Source organism: Capra hircus, chromosome 3 (assembly GCF_001704415.2).
Source record: "Capra hircus breed San Clemente chromosome 3, ASM170441v1, whole genome shotgun sequence".
Lineage (NCBI taxonomy): Eukaryota > Metazoa > Chordata > Mammalia > Artiodactyla > Bovidae > Capra > Capra hircus.
The window spans coordinates 10,515,947-10,528,029 of record NC_030810.1 but is presented as its reverse complement, the minus strand read 5'-3'; the positions used below and the strand labels follow the sequence as shown (position 1 = coordinate 10,528,029).

Genomic DNA, 12,083 nt, shown 5'->3' with positions numbered 1-12,083 from the left:
TTCCCAACCCGGGTATCAAACCCAGGTCTCCCACATTGCTGGTGGATTCACACAAAGATTGAAAATAAAAGTCAGCAAAAATAATACTGGGGGCTTTGGTTCGTAGGAAGACAATGAGGTAAAAACAGTACACATTAGAAAGGAGCATAAATCTGAGGGACCACCACCAAAAACCAAACCAAGAAATCTCCCCAAATCCCGTAAGAACCCCTAGGACACCGAAGGTCATCAGAAACTGTAAAAGGACGTGGGACATCAGTGAGATGTCTACTCTTGGTGAACCCGAGACGCAGCCAAGTCACTGGTGTAAGAGGCACACTGTTGAGTCAGCACAAAAGCTCTGCTGGGGTGAAGAGAGTGGGCTAGGCAGCTGCTCTTGGGATTAAAACTTTTTCCCCTCCAAAGCCCCAGCATTGGGAAATGACAATTAGGAATTGCTGCTTCTTCCCAAGGCTCTGAAAGGAATCTTAGAACAGTTGCTGGTGGAGTGGTTGACAGTGACCGTGAGGTACCCTTCCCTTCAAAATTGGAAGGGACAGAATTGGCCTTGCCCGTCCCCCAGTAAATACTACCAGGCAGGAGAGCTAGTGCTGTGAAGGGACATGAGCTCACAGGCCAGAAATATCCAAACCCTGGCCCCCATAGACAGCAAACCACAGAAACTGATTAACCAAGAGTTGAAAATAAAGCAAAGGAAATATACAGGGAAATATTAGCAATATGAAGCAGGAACAAGAACCAAGTGGAAGTAGTAAGTATGGAAAATATAATGAATGTGATAGACACACACAGGTCAAAACCCATCAGCTGGAGTGTCATCTCGGGGCCTTTACCAAAAGGAAGCAGGAAGGGGTTGGAGGAGACGGATACACACACACAGCAGCATAATGGCAGAGTAGAAGTGCTGACCTCTGGATAAAGGGGAGTCTGAGAGGACAAGGAAATAATTGGAGAAATAATAATAGGTTGATGAGAATTAAAGATGAACTTATGGATGATTAAGACAAATATGCCATAAACATTGTAGTAAGAGAATGAAGAGCATCTAAGAAAATGAAAAATTCTGAAAGCTCCCAGAGAGAAGTAGCAGATCAATGACAAAAGAACAAGAAACAGATTGACATCAGGTTTCTTAACAGTATCCTCAGGCGAAAAAAAGACAAATCATGTTTCCAAAATGCTGAAGGAGAAGAATGTAGCGGAACTCAATTTATAGCAAGACAAACTTAAACATGAAAGCAGAATAAAAAATATTCTCAGGGATACAAGGCTTCAAATATTTTTTCCAATAGATCCACTTAAAATGTACTTAGAAGAATTGGCTAGATACGAAAAAGAGAGACTTCCCTGGTGGCACAGTGGTTAAGAATCTGCCTGCCTGGAAGAGCCCAGATGCCACAGAGCAACCGAGCCTGTGCACCATAACCTCGAAAGCCCGTGCGCCAGAGCCCACGGTCTGCGATGAGAAGCCCGCACACTGCAGTGAAGGGAAACCCCCACTCGCCATAACTAGAGAAAGCCCTTGCACAGCAAAGACCCAAAAGTAAATAATTTTTAAAATTCTACAAAATATGAAAAGTAAATTTAGACATGGAAAGATATATGGGAAGTAAGAATGAGCAAATAAATTATTTGGCACAGTTTGTACAGATGGTTTCCAACTTAAAATGGTTTAAGATTTTTCAACTTTATGATGATGTAAAAATGATACAGATTCAGTAGAAACTATACAGTTTTGCATTTTAAAAAATTTATTTTGAAGATTTTTTTAAAATGTGGACAATTTTTAAAGTCTTTAGACTCTTACCGTATTACTTGTTTTATGTTTTGGTTTTTTGGCCACAGAGTATGTGGGATCTTACCTCTCTGATCAGGGATTGATCCTGTACCCCATACTTTGGAAAGCGAAATCCTAGCCACTGGACCATCAGGAAGTCACTCAAATTTTGAATTTTTATCTTTCCTGGGCTAGCAATATGTAGGATACCTGCTTGTGATGCTGGGCAGTGGCAGCAGCCACAGCTCCCAGTTGCCACAGATCAGAAGGGTAAACAGCCGATACATTGTAACTATTCTATATCTATACAACCTATCTGTTTCTCGCTTTCAGTACAATATTAAATAAATTACATGAGATAGTCAACACTTTATTATAGAAGAGGCTTTGTGTACAACCCGCAATGGCAAAGCAGTGAAGAATCCACCTGCAATGAAGGAGAAAACAGTTCGATCCCTGGGTCAGAAAGATTCCCTGGGGAAGGAAATGGCAACTCACTCCAATATTCTTGCCTGGGAAATCCCATGGACAGAGGAGCCCGGCAGGCTACAGTCCGTGGGGTAGCAAAGAGTCAGACATGACTTAGCAACTAAACAAAAACAAGAAAATGGTATTGCCCAGTTAATGCAGGCTAATTTAAGTGTTCTGGGCACCTTTAAGGTAGAATCGCTAAGCTATGATGTTGAGGTTAGGCGTGATAAATGCTTTCTTGACTTAAAATATTTTCAACTTACTGGGTTTATTGGGACATAACACAAGTTGAGGAAGATTGAGATGACGGGAAAAGAGGAAGGAGAAGGAAAGGAAAACAATGAAGTATATTAACAACCCAGAGCCAACATTCTGAAAAGTATCAACATGGTAGGGTTGCAAAGACTAAATCTTATTAGAAGATTTAGATGACAGTCAAAGAAACCAAGGAGAAAAGAAGCATGTTTTAGTATCAAGAAACTCTTAAAGGGTATATGGGTGTGAAAAAGGAGGCGGCTAGAAAGAGCCCTGAGGTATTGAACTCAAATTGGAAGAACTGATATGAACTCACAAGTTAAGAGAAATAGGTAGATGATAAATTGTTATATATGGTTATATAAGTGTGTGTTGTTTCTACTGATTAAACCTAGGGAAATTTGAGTATCAAATTATAACAATAAAATAGGAATATATGAGACTATACTGATATACATAAATGAGTAAAAAATACGAAGGGCTCAATATGAAGTCTCTTTTCAGAACCCCAAAATTTAGGACTAAAGCAACAGAAAAAAGAATAAACAGCAAGGGAAAAAAACAGGAGAGGAAAAACAGTTATAAAATCAGAGATGGAGAGAAGACTGACAAAACCAAGTGATGGTTCTTGGAAAGATTTTTAAGATAGATAAGTCTGATCAAAAACAACAAACAACATACAAGGGAGTCTCCATAAGGTTACCAGCTGATTTTCCAGCAGAAACTCTATAGGCCAAGAGAGACTGGCACAAGATATTCAAAGTGATGAAGGGCAAAACCTACAACCAAGAATAGTCTACCCAGCAGGGCTCTCATTCAGATTCAATGGAGAAATCAAAAGCTTTAAGAACAGCAAAAGCTAAGAGAATCCAGCACCAGCAAACCACCTTTACAACAAACACCAAAGGATCTTCTCTAGGCAGGAAAGAGACCATCAACTTAAAACAACTTTGTATACACACAGACTGCTGTATCAAAACCTTCCCACACCAAAAACTGCAACAGACACACACAGTGCCAAGGCAGTCACTCAAATCCCAAGAAAACAAGACGGGAAGAAAGAAGACCTACAGAAGCAAATCCAAAACAATTAAGAAAACATCAATAGGAACATGCATATCAATAATTACCTTAAATGTAAATGGATTAAATATTCCAACCGAAATATACAGGCTGGCTGAACATATACAAAAATAAGGCCCATATATATGCTGTCTACAAGATGCTCACTTCAGAGCTAGGGACACATACAGGCTGAAAGTTAGGGGACAGAAAAAGGTATTCCATGAAAATAGAAACCAAAACAAAACTGGAGTAAGCAATACTCATTATGAGACAAAACAGATTAAAATCAACAGCGACTTGAACACCCCACTTACACCAATGGACAGGTCATCCCGATAGAAACTAAGGACACAGGCCTAGAGTGACACATTGGACCAGATGAACTTCATCGGCATTTTTAGAGCTCTCCATCTGAAGGCAGCAGAATCTACTTTATTCTCAAGGGCACACTGGGACATTCTCCAGGACATACCACACATTAGCCACAGATTAAACCTTGGTAAATTTAAGAAAACCAAAGTCACACCAAGCATCTTTTCTAACCACAGTGCTATAAGATTACAAATAAATTACTGGGAAAAAACCTGAGACAACAATATGTTATTGAAAAACTAACGGGTCGCCAAAGAAATTTTAAAAAATACATGGAGACAAAATGACAATGGAAACATGATGTTCGGAAACCTATCGGACACAGCAAAAGCAGCTGTAAGAGAGAAGTTTACAGCAATACAGTCTTACTTCAGGATATAAGAGAAATCTCAAAGAACATGACCTTACACCTAAAGCAACTGGAAAGAGAACAAACGAGCCCAAATTAGTAGCAGGAAAGAAATCATAAAGGTCAGAGCAGAAACAGATAAGAGATGAAGACAACAACAGAAAAGATCAATGAAAAGCTGGTTCTTTAAAAAGGTGAACAAAACTGATAAACTTTTAGACAGACTCATCAAGAAAAAAAGGGAGAGGGTTCAAAGTCAATAAAATTAGAAATGAAAAAGAAGTTACAACCGACACCACAGAAGTATAAAGGATCATAAGAGCTACTACAAGCAACTATATGCCTATGAATCTGTGCATTTCTTCTAGGGGGACAAATTCATAGAAAGGTATAATCTTCCAAGACTAAACAAGAAATAAAATATATAAACAGACCAATAGGTACTGAAATTGAAACTGATTAAAATAGCTGCCAACAAACAAAAACTCAGGACCAGATGGCTTCACGGGCAAATTCTATAAAACATTTAGTTGTGGCATGTGGGATCTAGTTCTCAGACCAGGGATCTAACCTGGGTTCCCCACATTGGGAGTTAATGGAGTCTTAGCCACTGGGCCACCAGGAAGTCCCTCTATCAAACATTTACAGAAGAGTTAACACCTGTCCTTCTGAAACTCTTCCAAAAAACTGCACAGGAAGGAACACTCCCAAATTCATTCTGTGAGGCCAGCATCACCCTGGTAGCAAAACCAGACAAAGATAGCACAAAATAAGAAAATTACAGGCCATTATCACTGATGAACACATATACAAAAATCTTCAACAAAATACTAGCAAACCAAATCCAACAATACATTAAAAGGATCATATACCATGACCAAGTGGGATTTATCCCAAGGATGCAAAGGTGTTTCAGTATCCACAAATAATGTGATACACCACATTAACAAACTGAAGAATAAAAACCATATGATCATCTCGAGAGTTGCAGAAAAGGTTTCTGATAAAAGTCAATATCGATTTATGATTTAAAAAACCCTCCAGAAATAAGGCATAAAGAGAACATAACATAATTAAGGTCACATGACAAACCCACAGCATACGTAGTTTGTCAAACCCAGTTTCTCAACAGCGAAAAACTGAAAGCATGCCCTCTAAGATCGGGAAGAAGACAAAGATGTCCCCTTTCACCACTTTTATCCAACACAGTTTCGCAAGTTCTAGCAAGGCAACTGAAACAGAAATAAAAGCAATCCAAAGTGAAAACAAGTAAAAACTTTCACTGTCTGCAGATGACATGAGACTACACATAGGACATCCGAAACATACCACTGGAAAGCTGCTAGAGCTCATCAATGAGTTTGGTAGAGTCGCAAACTTTACAGCATACTCGTACACAGAAATAAAATTAACGCACAGAAATCCCTTGCATTACTACACACTGACAATAAAAGATGAGAAAGAGAAATTAATGAAACCATCTCATTTACCACTGCATCAAAAAGAGTAAATACCTAGTAAAGACTTGTATTGAAAAAAACTATGATACTGATGAAAGAAATCAAAGATGACACAAACAGTTGGAGAGATATACCATGTTCTTGGATTGGAAGAACCAGTATCATCAAAACGACTATACTACCCAAAGCAATCTACAGATTCAATGTCAAACTGACATTTTCCACAGAATTAGAACAAAAAATTTTACAATTTGTACAGAAACACAAAAGACCTGAAATAGCCAAAGCCATCTTGAGAAAGAAAAGTGGAGCTGGAGGAATCAGGTTCCCTGACTTCAGACTACACTACAAAGCTACAGTAATCAGACAGCATGGGACTGACATAAAAACAGATATAGATCAACAGAACAGGGCAGCAAGGCCAGAGATAAACCCCCACACCTATGGTCTAGTCTATGACAAAGGATGCAAGAATATACAGTGGAGGAAAGATAGTCTTCAATAAATGGCACTGGGAAAACTGGACAGCCACATGTGAAAGAATGAAATTAGAACACTCCCTAACACTGGAGACAAAAATAAACTCAAAATGGACTACAGACTAAGTGTAAGGCTGAACACTATAAACCTTAGAGGAGAACGTAGGCAGAACACTGACATAAACTGAAGCAAGATTTTTTTTGATTAATCTCATTATACTAATGAAAATAACAACTAAAACAAATGGGACATAATTAAACTTAAAAGCTTTGCACAGCAAAGGAAATCATAAATAAAACCAAAAAATAGCCCACAGAATGGGAGAAAATGCTTGCATTTTCTCCAACAAGGGATCAATCTCCAAAGTATACAAACAGCTCGTGTGGCTCAGTAACAAAAAACAAAAGCCCAGTCAAAAAATGGGTGGAAGATCTAAATACATGTCAAAGCAGATATACAGATGTTTAAAAAGCATAAGATGCTCAACATCACTATTACATGAACAGAGCGAGAGATTGTCATACTGAGTGATGTAAGTCAGACAAAGACAAATATATCACTTATACATGGAATCTTTAGAAATAGTACAAATGAACTTATTTACAAAACAGGAACAGAGGCACTGATGTGTAAAACAATCTTATGGTTACAATGGGGGAAAGGATAAATTGGGATATTAGGATTGACATACACATAGTATATAAGATAGAAAACTAATAAGGACCTAGGGCATAGTGCAGGGAATTCTACTTAATACTCTGCAATAATTTACATGGGAAAAGAATCTAAAAAGAAGTAGCTATATGATTCACCTTGCTGTACAGCAGAAACTAAAACAGCATTGTAAATTGACTATACTCCCAACAAATTTTAAAAAGGTGGCAGGTCAGGAAAAAACAAATGCAAACAAGAAATACAGAATGGAAGAAGGAATTATGAGACAGATGCTAATAAACCTGAACATATAGATCAAACTGAGAAAATTACCAAAAATCCAAATTGATGAGACATAAAAACTTGAGTAGATGAATGAGCATTAAATAAACCAAAATGGCATTAAATCAAAATCCCTTTAGAGGAATTTAAAAAACAATAAAATTCTATATGGACTTCCCTGGTGGTCCAATGGTTAATATATTGCACCTCCACTGCTGAGGGTGCAGGTTCCACCTGTGGTTGAGGAACTAAAATCCCGCATGTCACATGGCATGGCCAAAAAGTAGAAAAAAACTTTATTTATTTTATTTATTTATTTTTTGAAAAAACTTTTATAGTTTGACTACACTCTCAAGAATATAAGTTCTATATAAGTTGTTCCACACACTGGAAAAATAAAACTTGCCTTTTTCTTTTTCTAACAGTGATTCCAAAATCAGATGAGAAATCAAAGAGAAAAATAGTCAAAAATAATTCAAAGAGAAAAAAATATAGTCACTTGTGACTACTGATGTAAAAACAGAACTGAATATTAGTTAGCCAAAACATGTAAACATAAGTTTATCCAAGGAATGTGCTTCACAACATTAATGAAGATAGAAAAGTAAGATGAGTATTTTAAAAATGCAAAATGAAAAAATGATGGCCTTTGGTAAGCTCAACACTTATTTAAAATTTAAAGAAAAATTCAGGGCAAACTAGGAATGGAAGGTATTATCTTTACCTTGATAAAGGTTATATATCTAATCCTGTATATAAATCACATTAGGATTTCACCAAGGAGTGCAGGGATGATGGTTCAACATTAGAAAAATCCATCGAGGTATTTTGGCAAATGAATAAAGACAAAAATTGCATGGACATATATAATGAAAAGCAAACACATTTAATAATAATCACTTATTTAACAAGAGGAAAGGGTAAACGTCTTTGTAAAATCTACCAAACTTCTTTAAGTTAATGTCCAAGATTGACTCCAGAGTGGGTATACACTTCTACATTTATTCTTGCAATATATAAGGGTTTTAATATCCCTATATCACCAGCACCAGTTGACATTATCCTTTTTTTTTCTTCTAATTTTGGCTAGTCATAAAGATGTAAAGTGATAGTTCTTTAAAAAAAAAAATCTGTTGATTACTGATGAGTTTGAACACCTCTTCATGTATTTGCTTACCCTTTGGGGCTCCTCATCTATGAAATATGGGCAAGAATCCCTTAGAAGAAATGGATTAGACATAATAGTCAACAAAAGAGTCCAAACTACAGTACTTGGATGCAATCTCAAAAACAACATAATGATCTCTGTTTGTTTCCAAGGCAAACCATTCAATATCACAGTATTCCAAGGCTATGCCCCAACCAGTAACGATGAAGAAGCTGAAGTTGAATAGTTCTTTGAAGACCTACAAGACCTTCTAGAGCTATCACCCAAAAAAAAAGATGTCCTTTTCATTATAGGGGACTGGAATGCAAAAGTATAAGTCAAGAAATACCTGGAGTAACAGGCAAATTTGGCCTTGGGAGTACAGAATGAAGCAGGGCCAAGAGAACGCACTGGTCATAGCAAACACCCTCTTCCAACAACACAAGAGTAGACTCTACACATGGACATCACCAGATGGTCAGTACCAAAGTCAGACTGATTATATTCTTTGCAGCCAAAGATGGAGAAGCTCTATACAGTCAGCAAAAACAAGACCAGGAGCTGACTGTGGCTAAGATCATGAACTCCTTCTTGCCAAATTCAGACTTAAATTAAAGAAAGTAGGGGAAACCACTAGACCACTCAGATATGACCTAAATGAAATCCCTTACGATTATACAGTGCAAGTGAGAAATAGATTTAAGGGATTAGACCTGATAGACAGAGTGCCTGAAGAACTATGGACAGAGGTTCGTGACATTGTACAGGAGGCAGGGATCAAGACCATCCCCAAGTAAAAGAAATGCAAAAAGGCAAAATGGTTCTCTGAGGAGGCCTTACAAATAGCTGTGAAAAGAAGAGAAGCGAAAGGCAAGGGAGACAAGAAAAGATATACCCATTTGAATGCAGAGTTCCAAAGAATAGCAAAGAGATAAGAAAGCCATCATCAGTGATCAATGCAAAGAAAGAGAGGAAAACAACAGAATGGGAAAGACAAGAGATCTCTTCAAGAAAATTAGAGATACTAAGGGAACATTTATGCAAAGATGGGCTCGATTAAGGACAGAAATGGTAGGGACCTAACAGAAGCAGAAGATACTAAGAAGGGGCAAAAATACAAAGAAGAACTGTACAAAAAAGAGCTTCATGACCCAGATAACCAAACCCAGATAACATGACCCAGATCACACCACGATGGTGTGATCACTCACCTAAAGCCAGACATCCTGGAATGCAAAGTCAAGTGGGCCTTAGGAAGCATCACTATAAAGCTAGTGGAGGTGATGGAATTCCAGCTGAGCTATTTCAAATCCTAAAAGATAATGCTGTGAAAGTGCTGTACTCAATATGCCAACAAATTTGGGAAACTCAGCAGTGGCCACAGGACTGGAAAAGGTCAGTTTTCATTCCAATCCCAAAGAAAGGCAGTGCCAAAGAATGCTCAAACTATTGCACAATTGCACTCATCTCACACACTAGTAAAGTAATGCTTAAAAGTTTCCAAGCCAGGCTTCAACAGTATGTGAATGTGAACTTCCAGATGTTCAAGCTGGATTTAGAAGACAGAGGAACCAGAGATCAAATTGCCAAAATCTGTGGGTTCATTGAAAAACCAAGAGAGTTCCAGAAAAACATCTACTTCTGCTTTATTGACTATGCCAAAGCCTTTGACTGTGTGGATCACAACAAACTGTGAAAGTTCTTTAAGACATGGGAATACCAGATCACCTGATCTGCCTCCTGAGAAATCTGTATGCAGGTCAAGAAGCAACAGTTAGAACTGGACATGGAACAAATGACTGGTTCCAAATCAGGAAAGGAGTACATCAAGGCTGTATATTGTCACTCTGCTTATTTAACTTATATGCAGAGTACATCATGAGAAGCGCTGGACTGGATGTAGCCCAAGCTGGAATCAAGACTGCCAGGAGAAATATCTATAACCTCAGATGTGCAGATGACACCACCCTTATGGCAGAAAGCGAAGAAGAACCAAAAAGCCTCTTGATGAAAAGTGAAAGAGGAGAGCAAAAAAGTTGGTCTTAAAACTCAACATTCAGAAAACGAAGATTGCGGCATCCAGTCCCATTACTTCATGGTAAATAGACAGCGAAACAATGGGAACAGTGAGAGACTTTATTCTGGGGGGCTCCAAAATCATTGCAGATGGTGAACGCCTCCATAAAATTAAAAGACACTTACTCCTTGGAAGAAAAGCTATGACCAGCTTGGACAGCATATTAAAAAGAAGAGATATTACTTTGCTGACAAAGGTCCATTTAGTCAAAGCTATGGATTTAGTCATGTATGGATGTGAGAGCTGGACTATATAAGAAAGCTGAGCACCGAAGAATTGATGCTTTATAACTGTTTTGTTGGAGGACTCTTGACCCTGGGACTGCAACGAGATCCAACCAGTCCATCCGAAAGAGAATCAGTCCTGCGTATTCATTCCAAGGACTGATGCTGAAACTCCAATACTTTAGCCACCTGATGTGAAGAACTGACTCATTTGAAAAGACCCTGATGCTGGGAAAGATTGAAGGCAGGTGGAGAAGGGGATGACAGAGGATGAGATAGTTGGATGGCATCACCGGCTCAACGACGTTGAGTTTGAGTAAACTCTGGAAGTTGGTAATGGACAGGCAGGCCTGGCGTGCTTGGTCACAAAGAGTTGGACACAACTGAGCGACTGATCTATGAAATATCTTCGTTTAACTTTCTTTACAATTTAGCAGTTTTTCTATATTCTAGGAATAAATCCTTTGGTGGTCTTACACAAGTATCTTCTCTCAGCCTGTCATGTTCGTCATCCTTTACAGATATGATTAGTAACTAAATCCTGTACAGTTTGCATTGCTACTGTGAAGTTATCTTTTTAAAAAATTAGTATCTTTTCTTTTTAATTACATTATCTAATTGGGTACTGCTCTTGTGGAAAAAATGCTTTTTTATAAGCTTATTTTATGGTTAGCAACCTTAAACTTAGGGCTTTAAAGGTGGTACAGTGGTAAAGAATCCAATGCAGGAGACACAAGAGATCTGGGTTTGATCCCTGGGTCGAAAATCCCCTGGTGTAGGAAATGGCAACCTGCTCCAGTGTTCTTCTTTGGAAAGTTCCATGGTCAGAGGAGCCTGGTAGGCTACAGTCCATGGCACTGCAGAGTTGGACATGACTGAGCACAGCAGCAGCAGCCTTATTTTTAATGGTGTTTTTTCTCTTGGTTATTTTATTTTTCAGCGTCATGGCATGGCTTTTCCGATCTTAGTTTCCTGACCAGGAATTGAACCCAGGCCCACAGCAGTGAAAGCAAGCAGTCTTAACCACTGGACTGCCAGAGAATTCCCTCTCTTGGCTTTTTGCACAAATGTTTCTACATCTGAAAATACGAACTTAAATATAATGGGTTTTCTCACTTGCCAATATTGAAAAGCTCTTTGTACTCTGGATCAGAACTTCCAGTTCTGTATTAAGCAGTAGCATGATATTGGGCACAGTAGGTCTGTTAGGATACTGGTTTGGCTACTTTCAGTTCAGTCACTCAGTCGTGTCTGACTCTTTGCAACCCCATGAATCACAGCACGCCAGGCCTCCCTGTCCATCACCAACTCCCAGAGTCCACTCAGATTCACGTCCATTGAGTCAGTGATGCCATCCAGCCATCCCATCCTCTGTCGTCCCCTTCTCCTCCTGCCCCCAATCCCTCCCAGCATCAGTCTTTTCCAATGAGTCAACTCCGCATGAGGTGGCCAAAGTACTGGAGTTTCAGC

General features: G+C 38.6%; 1 protein-coding gene across 1 annotated transcript in view; it reads left to right on the top strand.

Annotated features, from left to right (window-relative positions):
- The window catches only part of KIAA0319L (KIAA0319 like), a 117,685-nt gene extending 105,954 nt beyond the window's left edge, over nt 1-11,731 (top strand). Inside the window, exon 22 of the transcript XR_001917317.1 lies at nt 11,554-11,731. The gene's annotated coding sequence lies outside the window, so the exon portion shown is untranslated. The remainder of the gene's footprint in view (nt 1-11,553) is intronic.